General features: G+C 38.5%; 1 long non-coding RNA gene and 1 pseudogene across 2 annotated transcripts; both read right to left on the minus strand.

Moving 5' to 3' along the window:
- Positions 1 to 2437: 2437 nt before the first annotated feature.
- LOC149988446 (uncharacterized) lies at positions 2438 to 4802 on the minus strand. Its single transcript, XR_016504439.1, has 2 exons — positions 3679 to 4802; positions 2438 to 3159 (listed from the first exon to the last, which is right to left on the minus strand). It is a non-coding gene; the product is annotated as an uncharacterized LOC149988446 (long non-coding RNA).
- A 181-nt stretch (positions 4803 to 4983) lies between these two features.
- On the minus strand, positions 4984 to 9611 carry LOC112285553 (uncharacterized; annotated as a pseudogene). The gene is made up of 6 exons (XR_016504438.1): positions 9321 to 9611; positions 8224 to 8405; positions 7603 to 7815; positions 7238 to 7389; positions 7038 to 7099; positions 4984 to 6786 (listed from the first exon to the last, which is right to left on the minus strand). The product of XR_016504438.1 is annotated as an uncharacterized LOC112285553 (transcript).
- Positions 9612 to 14568: the final 4957 nt, after the last annotated feature.

Raw genomic sequence — 14568 nt, forward strand, 5'->3', positions numbered from 1 at the left:
GATGTTACTTTGAAAGGACGCCTTAAGGTAGTAGTAAATAACGTGCAATAGTTTGAGTTCCAAAAAATCAAAGGCTACTAGGTTTGAAGTAAGATTAAATAGAAAATAGTGGATGATGTCAGCTTAAAGGAGTTTTTTTTGGACTATTAAGGAATGGACTAGAGTATCAACCATTACAACATTAAGATGTAAATGGAATTTAGATCATGGATCAAAGTGGGCTATAGTTATTTTATGTCAAATTCCATGTTGATTTGATATAGAAGCCATCTTATTAGTAGAGACTGCACAAGCATTAGAATTAAGTTTAAATTTTATAGATACAAGGCTATTATTATGTATGATTTTGATTATTGAAATTCTATCACGATGTATGAATTAGACATTGTCATTCAAAAAATGACCCTTGGCAAAGCTCCAAGTCCTAATGAAATTATTACGAAATTTTACAAGTTTTTTGGGAGCTTATTAATATATATTCATGACAGTTGTTAGAAATCAATATTTTTCATTGAGATTTAGTTATGGCCTTATTTATTTATTATTTAAAAGTAGCATATGGTTGCAACTAACAAACTAGTGCCTTATCACCTTCTTTGACATAACCTATAATTTTTTTTGTAAAGATACTATAAATCTATTTCCAATCAATTTTTATAGAAATTATTTTCTTTGACTAATTAGCTTTTCTATCTATAAGACGTATTTTAGATAATATTCTTTTCACACATAAAAAAGAAATAAAATAGGTACTTCATTCAAAGCAATCTCTTATATTCTTCAAGTTGGACTTTGCAAAGGCTTATGATATGGTAGATTGAGCTTTTTTTTTAAGCAATGGAAAGTTTGGCTTCTTCTATGAATTTGTGATCAATGTAAAATTTCTATTTATTGATGTATTTGCAAGTGTAAAAGTAAATAACTCTTAGCCTTCTATTATGTCATTATAAGATAACTGTGTCAATATTATCCATTAACTCCTTATCTCTTCATTATTATAGCTAAATTTTTTAATTGCATGGTCAAAAAATAAATAAAAAAAGAGCTAGTTAAAGATATAACTCTTTTCATTGAAGATGGACAATAAATTATTACTCAATCTATAGATGATATGTCCTTCACTTTGAGTGGATAAGAAAAATATGAGAAGAATCTGTTATAAGCTTGAATTTGTTTTGTTGCAGATTTGGACTTGTGTTTAATTTGCTCTTATTGTATGGTTATTGGTGAGCAAAGGACCCTCAATTCCTTTGGATAAACTTATTAGAAGTTACATGTATAGATGATGGAGATATAAATAAGCTATTGAATATTTTTTTTAGAATAAAATTATTATCTTTGATAGTAGATAACTTTCTAAAATCTTAAATCAATTGGAAGTTGAAACATTGGAGTACAACAAAAGTAAATTCTACTAGAAGAATAATAATAATCAATAAGATTCTACTATCTTTTACCTTTTTCTTTACTATAATTTAGGAAGGTACTAAGATAAGTATATTCAAAGTTTGATCTTAAGTTCAAAACTACATGTGATTTAAAAACCTTCAAAATTCATGTACAAAGGTGTCATGGCTCCAATGTTGTTAACCTAAAGAAAGATGATGTATTAATATAATCAATCCTATGACTACTTTAGCTTTATAAATAATAAAATGAATACTTAGAATAAATGTTCATGGTATATTCAACCTCCATGCTTTACTTAGATTTAAGCTTTAGCTATTTTCAATCTAATAAAAAAAGAAGGTGGTTCTCCATTATAAAATATTTTACACTTCCTCAATTCTAAGCAAAAAAAAGAAGAAAGGTATGGACTTAAGGTAGTTCATCATAGAGGCTCTTAGTAAAAGATGTGCAATATATTCCACCCAAGTGACTGAAAAAATACTATGTAAATCTTTGTGGTGGTTACTATCTTTCTTTCTTATTGGACTTAAATTTTTGAAGCTTAGAGCTTAACAACTTTATAGAGCAGGCTTATAGCATGAAGAGGATGTAAGAATGGAATCCAAATTCTTTACATCTGAAGAAGTCCCACTCTAGAGCTTAATAATTCCTTTAAGCTCTAACAATGTCATCCAAGGCATCTACCATGAGATCTAAGTGACACAACTTTAAAGAGAGAAAAAATAGAAGTCTATATTCTTTTTTTATAGAAAAGTTGTCAACCTATCTTGGGATCCTTGTAAGTTCCAGTGACTCTCTTTGAAAGGCACCATCCCATTTATGTAATACACTGCAAAGCTCGGCTGAGACATACCAAGAGAGAAATATGTCATTTCCAATCTCATTGTGAAAAAATGGCTTGGCATTTTTGTAAATACATATACGGTGAGATAAAAAATGATTTCAATGAAATCCAAGCCACACCATCTTAAGCAATTTAGTCAAGGAAACAAAAAGGGTGGATGACACGTCCACATGCTTCTTGGTGGTTGTTGAATGGATTGCACCTTCAATTTGAAGTTCTACCTAATTGTAAATCAAATTACAGACTCGTGTACTTGTCAGATAGATCCTCTTGCCAATCCTGATTTCATCTCCTCCCAGAAAATAGGGATCTAGTACATCAAAATGATTGATACCGATTTAGTTGAGGTTGTGGTGAAGAAGTAGCAAACCATTCTCTAATTGAAGTGGTGGGCGGAGGTAGTCAGCAAAAACAGCCAGCGCTAGATAGGCATCGCACCTCTGCAAATGCCCGTGATTAAAAAGGATCTTGCACGACCACCAAATATTTTGAGCTGCTGTAGACCTGATCAGCATGAGTGAGGGAAAGACACTAAAAACAAATTCTAGACAGAGCGTTGGTCTCTTAGTGGTAACAAGGCTTCTGAGCAAACAAGACAAGATGACGAGGGCACTCTAGCGTCATGTCTCGACTATAAAGGCTTGATCATAAATATGTTGCGCACACGTCACATATAAACAAACATGCTTGGTATCCATAATCAACGTTTTCGAATGTTGTATCTGATACTATTTGTGTAATCAGAGATGAAGAATGTTCATGACAAATGAAAACAAGCGTATAGTGGTAGAAAGTAAATGCGTCGCTTGCCTCCATTTGAAGATGACCTGCATTAGAACTTTGAATACGCAGGATCGGTATGCAGATGGTCCACACCACCTTATCCATGGTTCCATCATCCTGCGCTGCAGTCAGTTATTACTCACAAATTACAAAACACAGAGAATGGATGATTGGATTTCCTAATCATATTATTTCGAAAATCAACTATGTCTCCAACATTAATGACGGCCGGCCAATCACCGCACTTCTCAGGTAGTGCATGCATAGCTTAAATCAGCGTTGTTTAGATTGACATTGGTACAACACTATTTGAGAGAAGAGAGATAAATGCTTTTGTCTTGAGAATTACATTAATATTGGTTTCAACTTGAATTAGTCTCCCTGGAGTCGAGAAATTTAATAACACTTGGGTGCAAATCTTAACACCGACGCGAAAAAACTAACATACAAAAAAGAGAAGGGGAGCGCGGGGCCCTCACTGGTTCTGCTGTCTGTATTCTTAGAGGAAGTGAGATTGATATTAATACCATATCTGGGCCACCCTATGGGCCCTTGCGCAGATGGTCCGTAGCTCTTTAAATCATAATTTCTTTTGAAGTACTCAAGCATAATGAACAGCAGAGTTAGAGAAATAAACTCACTGAAGATCTCATACGTATTTAGTCCGCCTTTAGTCTTTTGTTGAACAAATAGAATTTGAGAACCCGATCAGTGTATCATCCTTAAGTGCCCAAGAGCTTCAGCAGATAGAATAACGTTGCTACGTGTGATACTAGCTTAGGAAATTCCGTTTCTGTCATTGCGGTCACCACCTCAAAATTCTGCCTCATCAAATGCTCAGAAAATCTTAGCTGAAATGCTATTGAATCGAACTTCACAAAACTTGTGCACTACCTTATCTTGGAATTGAGAATCCTCCCAACGAAACTAAAATTCTGCGACAATTGGTGCTAAACATACCATCTACCTGAACTTTGTGTTGGGACTTTACCCGCACATCCTTAATTTCGGTAGATACAGAGTGAAGCAAGTCCCTAAGAAGTTTTACAAGGTCTTCACTCGTCGCTTGCATTAGAAGTTCTACTGCCTCTGAAACAGCTCCTCTGGAAAGGTTTCCTAACCCAGCCAAGATCGCCGCAGCGAAGGCCGTGCTGCACACTACTTTTCACACCTTGATGACACACAGTAGCAAGCATCAACCTCTCCTGCTTTCGCATCGAACTACAGACTTACTTCGCTCAATCGGGGAGTGCAATGCATCTCGAACGTCAGATGAGAACGCGGAGCTCCTCTTCAGCTAACAAAAAAATTTCCAGTACAAACACCTCCATCGACTTTGTTTTACTCCCTGACGCTTCATCAATGTCACAAACGCAATGGTTCTGCGCTATGTGTCAGCAGAAAGGCTACACATTCTTGGACTACGTCGCTCCAGCTGATGCTGGCTTCCTACTCTTAACGTTATCGCTTCTAATGTCTGCTACTGCAATTTTGAATGCTTCCCTTAAAGCAAAGCGTCTCTCCAGCCAGAGTTACTATGCTGTTCCATCCTGGAATCGTGCTGGACTGATAATTCCCAATGACGCACAGTGGTTAAGATACTGTCAACAACCATTTGCCAAGGTTTGGCGACCTCGTCTTCTTGAGAATCGAACTGCACGTTGGAATTGTGCAGGACAACACTCATAGCTCCAACACGGTGCAACAATTCCCTGAATCATGCTTGATTGAAAAGTCGGATAATTCTTAACGCTACACTCACATGTAGGAATGATAAGATTAGATCAGAATGAAGAAGAGGACAGCACTGCTGGGATAGTGAAGCGGTCGTCTTTTGACTACTCAAACTCGGGGTTATTACTAAAGAATTGGACTCAGCAAGAACCTGACCCACTCAGCGAAAGTGAAGCTCTCAAGCAAATCCATGGGCAAAAAGGTCTACTGCGTTCGATGGGCGCAAACTTCACTCGTGGTATGAGTGAAGCAATGTACAAATTATATTTACAACAAGGAGTTTCAAGAGTTCGAACCATACATTGCCCTCACCAAGGGCGTCGCTCATCATTCAAACTACGTATGACAAATACAGTGTAACAATATCAACACTGAATTATGACGATTGATTGGCAAGAAGCTGTTCGATTTTTTTCTCGCCGGATAACCCCCTGCAGATAATGAGGGTCAAGCACATCTTAGCCCATCACTAAGACAGAGAACAGTCAAGAGCTCGGTACCCAAGGTTGCTGGGATGCTCATCATCTCTGTGCAGCTGCGTATTTCTTTGATGTCTTATTTACACTGGAAACAATCGATGGTGTGCGTAATATCTCTTCCACATAGGCCTCTGGTTATTTCTAGTTACACTTGAATTGACATCTACGAGAACCACTCTCAGCTTTTGTATTACATGAGCATACGCTTCTATATCCCTCATATCCGGAATCTTCTTCACCAATTTGTGAACGCATTCTAGTGTTTAAGCCTGATTTTTAGTGCAAAAGTCTGCAATTTGTGAATGCAAACGATTCACAACCATAATTTGTCACACAGCTTGAATAGTTTGAGACATGGCCATTTCTTGAAAAACCCGTAGCCTTCGCTGTTTCCTCAAATTCATCTCAAAAGCAGACACATTTACTGTTGAGTTAAATCCTTCTGCAAATTCGCGTACAGAGGAGAATTCACAAATTTGACCAGTGACCTTAATCCTGCTTGTGACACGGTTGAAGTCGAATTCATCAGGGTTAATAGTAAAGTCCAATGGATTCCCAGGTGCAATTGCCTCATACCGTTTACCTGCACCAATGGGACATGGAGACAGACCTCTTAAAAGCAACTGCTGGTATTGCACTTGTTTAGTCACATCTGTCTCCCTCATAGGCGTTGCCAAATGTCTCAACAATTCGGCTTGACTTGACGTTGAAGTTGAATTAAAAGGTTGCTCTTCCTGGCCTTGTGCTAAGACGCTTACCGTGGAAGCTGCTGTTACGGTAGAAGTAGGGAAGTATGCGTCGGCTTCGCAGTTTAACCCGAGCTGACTATTACACAATTCTCTTTTCAAATCAATTGCACTCTCCGAGCGCATCCGTAAGTTGTTTTGAACAGAGAATTGCGTCTCATCATTTTCAGTGTCATTCAGGTAGTATTTGAAATCCAGCGGCCACTCATGAATATCTGAGCCATCAGAGCTTTCATCAGGGGATGTGTAGTACAGATCATCCTCAATCCAGCCGCCAGAGGTTCCAGAGCAGCTTCCACCTTGAAGCCAAGCCTGTCTTCTGAAGTTCCCAGTCATGTCCGGTGTAGCATCTGACTGCGCTAGACCAAACCCTGAAGTGGCTACTAAGGGACCAGATATGCTCGGATCAACGTTGCACTGAACTTGTTTTGATTCCAGAGCTGACTTCGTGATGCGACAGGGATGAAGTCGCAAACCTGGCTGAGGTTGCCGTGAGATTGAATCATGGACAATGGCATCTGTGACATAACCAGGAATGGCGAATGAGTTTACCTGTTTAAAAATATCATCACTATTCCCCTTTATAGCCACAGAAGACTCTAACTTCTCCATCATTTCCTGAGCGCGCTCAAAGGATTTAAGATGAGAATCTGATGTCCACCGTCTATCATTGCATGGCAGAATCACACTCCGGAGAATGGATTTAGCTTCTTCAAGTCGACCTTGCTTCATCAGGCAAATGCCCAAATTGCAAACTTTGTTGACATCGGATTCTATTAACAACGCTTTCCTGGCACAAACTTACACGTTAGGCAAGCAATATGTGACATAAATCTTATAATCAAAATATTTTTTGAATTCAGAAAGTGACAGAATAAGGATAAAAGAAGCTAACAGACTACCGATTCATTACTCGATTTGGTAGGTGTGGATTCTTTTCCAATGCAACTTGCAGCTTCAAATTGATTTTCTTGGACATTTAACTTATAATTCGTTTATAAAAAGTCTGCAGTATGGGCATAAAGGAACTCCTCTCTCTACCTATACACGGCTTCAGCAGCCAAAAATTTTGATTGCTGCATGTACGCCCATCCGAGATTACCCTGCAAGGTATTTAAAGGACGCAGTCAACAACGAGCTTTAAGACTGTGACAAAGCCAAACACGACTTTGCGACGCCTGTACCAGTAAATTGAAGCAAGTTTAAAAGAGACCCTTAAATAGGGATCGTTAGCTCGGTACCAACAAGCGAGTCGCTTGTTGCTCAATAGAAACTTGAAATTTCTTGCCTTGAGAGCGGGCAATCTTCCTGCGCTTGCCATTAAAGGCTATTCCTTGATGAATCAAATAGAGCTTTTGTTTAAGTCAATTTGATCATCAATCCTCCCACATCTCTTCATAAGGCAAATTGTACAACGTTAGGCCAGGTTGTCGTGGTATGAACAATAAGGTATATAATGGTCGCCTCAGCAATATATGGTCTCGCGTGTCATATGATACCATTCTTCAAATACCATTCAATGAAAACATAAATCCCAAGGCATATCAAATGAGCCAATTAAGTAATTAACATTGACTTAAAATTCAAACTTGAGTATCTTACGCACCTTGTAAAGGTCAAGTAAAACATTGTCAAGGGATTCTTGAGCCCGGTCTGAGCAGCGGCTACGTAGTGACTTAATGACCTCAATTGCTTCGTGTGGTCGACTTTTCTGCTTCATGACGATTGCCATGTCCTTGAGAGCACTATCAACTCGATCTCCTGAATTAATTGCTTCCCAAAAAAGTGCTATTGCTCGATCGGGATCCTTGTCGACAAGCTGCAAACAAACTTCATTCGGTGTTCAAGCATAAATTGTTCAGGGCTTAATTATACAAATTCTCTATCATCCTCTAAATCCACAATTCTTTGTGATGCACAAGGATTTTAAGAGCCACAGAGGCAATGGAATGAATGAGTGAACAGGCAGGAGTCAACGTGCAGAGATTGAGAAGAATACACGTCAACACAAGCGCAGTAGGGTTAATTTGAAATAAATCAAATCAAAAACCACAAAACTTGCATTTAGACTTCGTCGCTGACGCCAAGTCTGTTTCTTCTTTCTTCAGCTACTGGAAATTTGTCAAATAAGCACGGACTAAGCCAAACTTCACTTGCGAGCCTGAAATGAAGCGTGTATATAAGACCAAAGGGAAGTTGAAAGCACGAATTTCGATTGCAATCATACCTGGACATGCTTTGCCTTCACATATGGGGAGTTCCCCATAGGCACATTATGGACGATGTGGAAAGCATCATTTCTTGCCGCCGGCTTGTAAGCTATCGGTTTCGAAGCCGGTTTTGTTGGAGAAACTGGAGTTGATTTTGAGATACACATGTTGTAGGACATCATGTATTCTGGAGCTGGTCCTGAAAATTGTTCACTGCACGTTATGGTGTCATGAATTACAAAATCGTATTACTCTCCTTGCAATTGGCAGACTGAGATGCTCATTCAACCAGAGTGGTGAATGATAGCAGCATTCCTACACGTTTTGGGCTGTGAATTGCAAGAAAATCAGGAGGCAGACGTATCATAATGTCATGCAACAGACGACATCAAGAGTGCTTACGTATTTGGCGATTCTACACTAGTAACCTCTACAGGCTGTCGAGTTGTGTGAAGGAAAGATTAACTGCAATTGCAATGACGCAAATCACAGTCCGCCTGCATTTTCGAGCTAATTTCTAATCTAATAAATAATTAAAAGAATGAATCAATTTCATCAGCTAGATTCAATTCCTCCAAGCTCCTTGCGACCATAAAAACAGGTCAGCACAAGATCATAGCCAATTGTACATGGCGTAAATGATGATTCTTTGACAAGATGTTCCTTATTTAGGTGCAAGCGTGACTCCTCTGACCATCTAACCATTAGGTGCTGCATCGTTTACAACATTTTCAGGCAGATAGGGAACAGTTGACGCACGAACGCAGAATGGAACAGACATTTGGCATAGTCCGGATAGGGGATCCAAAGAAAGACATGCACAACCAGGCTGCTTGTACTCGTCGAAAGTTCTATAAAGCTAATATTTCTGCTCAGACTACTCCGCACTACTGAAATAAAAATATCTACTCCCTCTGTGTGTGTGTGTTCCGCGATAAACAGCTTCAAGACACACTGAGATACAGAAACCAAAAACACAACTAGAACACAAAGCAGTCGGTCTCAGGTATCGTCCATGAACCATCACACTACACCAACTCAATTCCTGGCGAGCACACAGTCTACAGAGAGGAGGCGGTGGAAGGCGGTGGTAATGCAGCTTAATGGCTTCTACCTGTAAGTCCAGCCCAATAATATAGCTCTAGATGGATTTCTTCCGCGTTGTGGAAGAGGTTTAAAGCTGCAGAATCTGCTGCTTCTGTCACTGAACTACACTCCTCGAACAGTCTCCGATAATAGTAGAAGCGACGAGAAGCAAAGTGGAAAGGAATGCTCATAGAAGCAGCCTCGCCGTTGCAGCAGCAGCCAATGGGTCACCCGTGCCGGGCTGGCTGCCCGTGCTCACCGGATGCTGTTCATTAGTGTTAAATCCACAACACTCTGCCGACTAGCCCGTGATTCAGTCACGGGAGGGGCCAACCACCCTGTCTGTCAGGGGGCACAGATGCTCGTTCTCCGCAAGCTGACCAGATGCATCCCCCCTAGTCCACGCCCCAATAGTGATTCCCATCTCATCCAAGTAGATGAGGAAATGCTTGCATCATTCGCTTGAATAAATGGATGACATTCATTCAGGGTTTGGAGTTGGATTTTTAGCATTGAATAATAATGATATCAATAAGAATAAGAAAAATTTTGATAAAAATAATGTATATGCTGGGCTTGTAATTATATATAATTGTGACTGAAAACCCTAAATCCGAGGAACTAGGTTAAGATACAGAGAATGCAATGCTCGTGTATTGTCTAGATACATGTACAGATTCAACGTATCTCATCACTTTGTTTTTTTTCTCTTTGCTACAACAGGATAATTTGGAAACGTATTCATATTGTAAACTGTGGACTATTGAAATCGAAGTGTGGTGATGATTTGAAAAGAAATCCTTTACTATTGAGATGGTTGAAAAATGTTGTGGTCAGCTCATTACATTTTATGATATTGATTTCAAGAAAGATCACGTGTAAATATGTGAGATGAGGTGGATCAAGTTAAAATTTTATTTTTTAATGAAATAGTGATTAAATAACATTAAAAAAAAATCTAGGTATAATTATTGATGTAACCCTATTTGATATAAGACACTCAATTTAAGACATATGAATGAACAATTTGCTTTCATAATTATCAAATAGGGTTACATCAATAACTAAAAGCAAATTACAACTGTTTTAGGTTTTAATTTAACAAACATACATATGTATGTCAGTTTTACAGGAGAAAAACATCTATTTTTTTAATCTTATAATTAAGATTTTAAATGTGTATTTTAAAAAAAATAATTCTATTATAACATTGTCTTTATTTATAAATGCAAAATTATTTTATTTATTGTATATTTTATCATGCTAAGACATAACTTTTATAGGTTCTTAAAATATAAGAACTGATTATTCTAGTTAATAAATAAATTCCTAGGATTATGGAATTATGATGAAATTTGTAAAGTCTGGATTTTTCACTTGAAAATTCTTCATGCCAAGATTTAAATCCAAGTTGCTTGAGTTAGAGTTGAGTAACCTAATCAAGAAATCTCCATTGAGATTATAGATGCAAAGATTGGAGATTTTATGTTGAGGCATTAGTTTATATGGTGAATGGCCAAATCAATGGTTATTATATAAATATTATATTATGATTTATCTATCATAGGTATTGTTGTCTCAAATTAAAATATCCTAACCAACTTTTATCCATGAATAGAAGTCTTCTCTTTACAAATGGTGGACTATGTTTGTATAAATTTTGGATGCAACCCTATGTTAGAGACATATTCCTTAGAACTTTCTAGAGAGAAGTTTCTAGAACCTTCTAGAAAACAAGCCTCTGGAACCTTCTAGAAAACAAGCCTCTGGAACCTTCTAGAAGAGAAGCCTCTGGAACCTTTTAGAGAGAAGTTTCTAGAAGCTTCTAGAAAGGAAGTCTCTGGAACCTTCTAGAAGAGAAGTTTCTAGAAGCTTCTAGAAAGGAATCCCCTGGAACTTTCTAGAAGCTTTCTAGTTAATAGAAGTAGCTCGAGAAGTTTCTAGAACCTTCTAGAAAGGAAGCCTCTGGAACCTTCTAAAAGCTTCCTAGTTAATAGAAGTAGCTCGAGAAGCTTCCTAAGTAGGAGTATATATAGAGATCGAGGCTGAAGAGTTCTTCAGTCTCGACAACACATCTCTTGGAGTTCTAGCTCACCTTTCTGATGTTGTTCTTGTACTCATCTGTTTAATCTAGTTCTGCCACTTCTTCTTAAACTTCTTTTTAGATTTCAAGTTTGTATTTTGTGTCCGTGACAGTTTGTCGAGACTACACTAACTTGAGATATCAGAGCTAGTTCTTTCTTAGTAGAGTGTGGATTACCCCTCTACTTGAAGGTATACTAGCATTTTTTAGAGGTTGCGGATTACCCTCCTCTAAACTGATACTTCTTCTGTTACAATATTGGAGTCTTATTCTTCTTGGAGACAGTGGATTACCCCTCTTCTTGAAATTCTTAAGGCATTTTATAGGTTGTGGATTACCCTCCTATAAACCAATATTGCCTCTTATAGGGTCATTTTTGTCCTTCTTTTAGAATGGCCGGAGGTCAAGACATTAGTATGATAGAAAGTTCGGAGTCTAAGTTAGATGCTATTATGAATGCCCTCGCTACGTTATCACAAAGAACTGCAGAGATTGAAGGAGTGGTGGCAAGGCTTCATAATGATGGAGTATCTGGGATAACACAATCTAAACTACACCAGCCTCAAATTTCGGCACTTGGAGAAACAACTTTACCTCAGGTTCGACAAGAACCACTAGTTCTACAACATAAGGAGCCTCGAGTTAGCCCTCCAGATAAGTTTGATGGAACACGTTCCAAGTTTTGAGGATTTGTCAATCAAATCAGGTTGATAATAATTTTACAGCCCGAACGATATCCAACGGAGGAGTCACATGTTGGGCTTGTTGGAACCTTACTTACGGGACAAGCTCTATCATGGTTTGCTCCTTTGTTTGAGAAACGATCATCCATATTAAACAACTTCGAAACCTTTTTGGAAGCATTTGCGGAAGCATTTGGTGAACACGATAAGGTTCGATGGGCTACAACAAAGATCCGGTCGCTACGACAAGGGATGCGTTCTACATCAGTCTATGCTTCGGATTTTAGGTAATTAGTATGCGACATCAATTGGGATGAAGAAGCGTTGATGAGTCAATTCTATTGGGGTTTAAGAGATGATGTGAAGGATTTGCTGTTAACTCTTCCTGATCCACGAACGCTCAATGAAGCCATTAGCCAAGTTGTGAAGTACAATAATCGCCTATTCCAACGTCGCCAAGACCAACGCTCAAGACAACATACAATTCGCCATGCTCCAACTATGTCGGCAAGCGGTGTGAATTCGCATTCAGAGGTGGAAGACATGCAAATTGATGCGATACGTATCAAATCTCTTACTATAGAAGAAAAAAAGCGACGTATGGAGGAAAATTTATGCTTGTATTGCGGTGGAGAAGGCCACAAAGTCAGAAACTGCCCCAAAAAGCAAAATCGAGGCATAGTCAAGACTAGGGGAGTATTTGTTCAGGAAAACGAGGATGCCCAGCCACAGTAGGAACCGTGCGGCTGGACAATGAAATATCCCAATAACAATCAGGTTCCTTTCTTTCTGCCCAACCTGCACTTTGTTTTACAATTCCTCTGTTTATCGGCTGTCAAAAATTGAGAACCTTAGCACTACTAGACTCAGGAGCATCTGCTTGTTTTTTAAACGAAGAATTTGCAAAGCGTCATAAGATCCCTTTAGTACAAAAATCAAAACCTGTTCATGTTGAGGTCATAGATGGGTGACCTTTATTGTCTAGTAGCATCACCCATGAATCAAAACCTATAGAAGTAACGTTTAAAGACCATAGTAGTCATATTATTTTTAATATTATTAGAACCCCATCAAATCCTATTATTCTTGGTCTTTCTTGGTTGGAAAAACATAATCCATTGATAGATTGGAGGTTGCGGAAGATGACTTTTCCCACAAAACCACCCAAGAAAAAATCTAGTAAAAAAACCTCGAAAAAAGAAATCCTTATTCATTGGAGTAAGAGCGTTTATAAGATCATCTAAGGAAGGCACTCTATTTGTCATTTATGCGGCTCCAACTACCGAGGAGAAGATCTCAACAGCAAGTATACTGGAGCAATATAAAGATTTTGAAGACGTGTTTCAAAAGAAGAACGCCGACATACTACCAGAACACCGACCATATGATTGTGCCATAGACTTGCAAAAAGGAGCACAACCACCTTTTGGCCCAATCTACAATCTATCGCAAACGGAGTTGGCAGAGTTACGAAAGTACATCGACGAGAATCTAGCCAAGAACTTCATTCGTCATTCAAAATCATCAGCTGGAGCACCCATCTTATTTGTGAAGAAGAAAGATGGATCATTACGGATGTGTGTGGACTATCGAGGCCTCAACAAGGTAACAAAGAAAAATCGTTACCCATTACCCTTGATTTCTAGTCTCTTAGAACAACTTGGACGTGCGAAGATCTTTACAAAAATTGATCTAAGGGGAGCTTATAATCTCGTACGAATCAAGGAAGGAGATGAGTGAAAGACAGCATTCCGTACAAGGTATGGTCATTTCAAATATAATGTCATGCCTTTTGGTCTTACCAATGCTCCAACGGTTTTCCAACATATGATGAATGACATCTTTCGAGAACACCTCGATGATTTTGTTGTCATCTACTTGGATGATATTCTAATATTCTCTAAAAATGAGGAAGAGCATGAGGAGCATGTTCGTTTGGTCTTGGAGAAACTACGCAAGCGAGGACTATATGCCAAATTAGAAAAGTATTTATTTCACCAGACGGAGATGGAATTTTTGGGGTTCATTGCGACTACAGAAGGTTTGAAGATGGATCCCAAGAAAGTAAAAGCAATCATGTCTTGGGAGGTTCCGAAGACGGTTAGAGACGTACAATGCTTTCTTGGTTTTGCTAACTTCTATGGGATCTTCATCAAGAATTATTCTCAAGTTGCTGCTCCTCTCACTCGATTAACATGCAAGGATAAGTTGGAATGGGGACCTTTGGCGGAGAAGGCGTTTCAAGATTTGAAGACAGCATTTACTACAGCTCCAATTTTGGTACATCCAGACTTTACAAAGGCCTTCTATTTAGAAATTGATGCTTCAGATTTTGCTTTGGGAGCTGTGCTTTCACAAATGAGTGAAGATAAGAAGCTCCATCCAGTTGTATTCTATTCTCGGAAGTTCTTTGCTGCTGAAATCAATTATGAGATCCACGATAAGGAACTTCTTGCTATAGTGGATTCTTTCGAAGAATGGCGTCACTTTCTTGAAGGAGCTGCACATCC

The sequence above is a fragment of the Physcomitrium patens genome, chromosome 8 (assembly GCF_059467195.1).
Source record: "Physcomitrium patens ecotype Gransden chromosome 8, ASM5946719v1, whole genome shotgun sequence".
NCBI classification, from domain to species: domain Eukaryota; kingdom Viridiplantae; phylum Streptophyta; class Bryopsida; order Funariales; family Funariaceae; genus Physcomitrium; species Physcomitrium patens.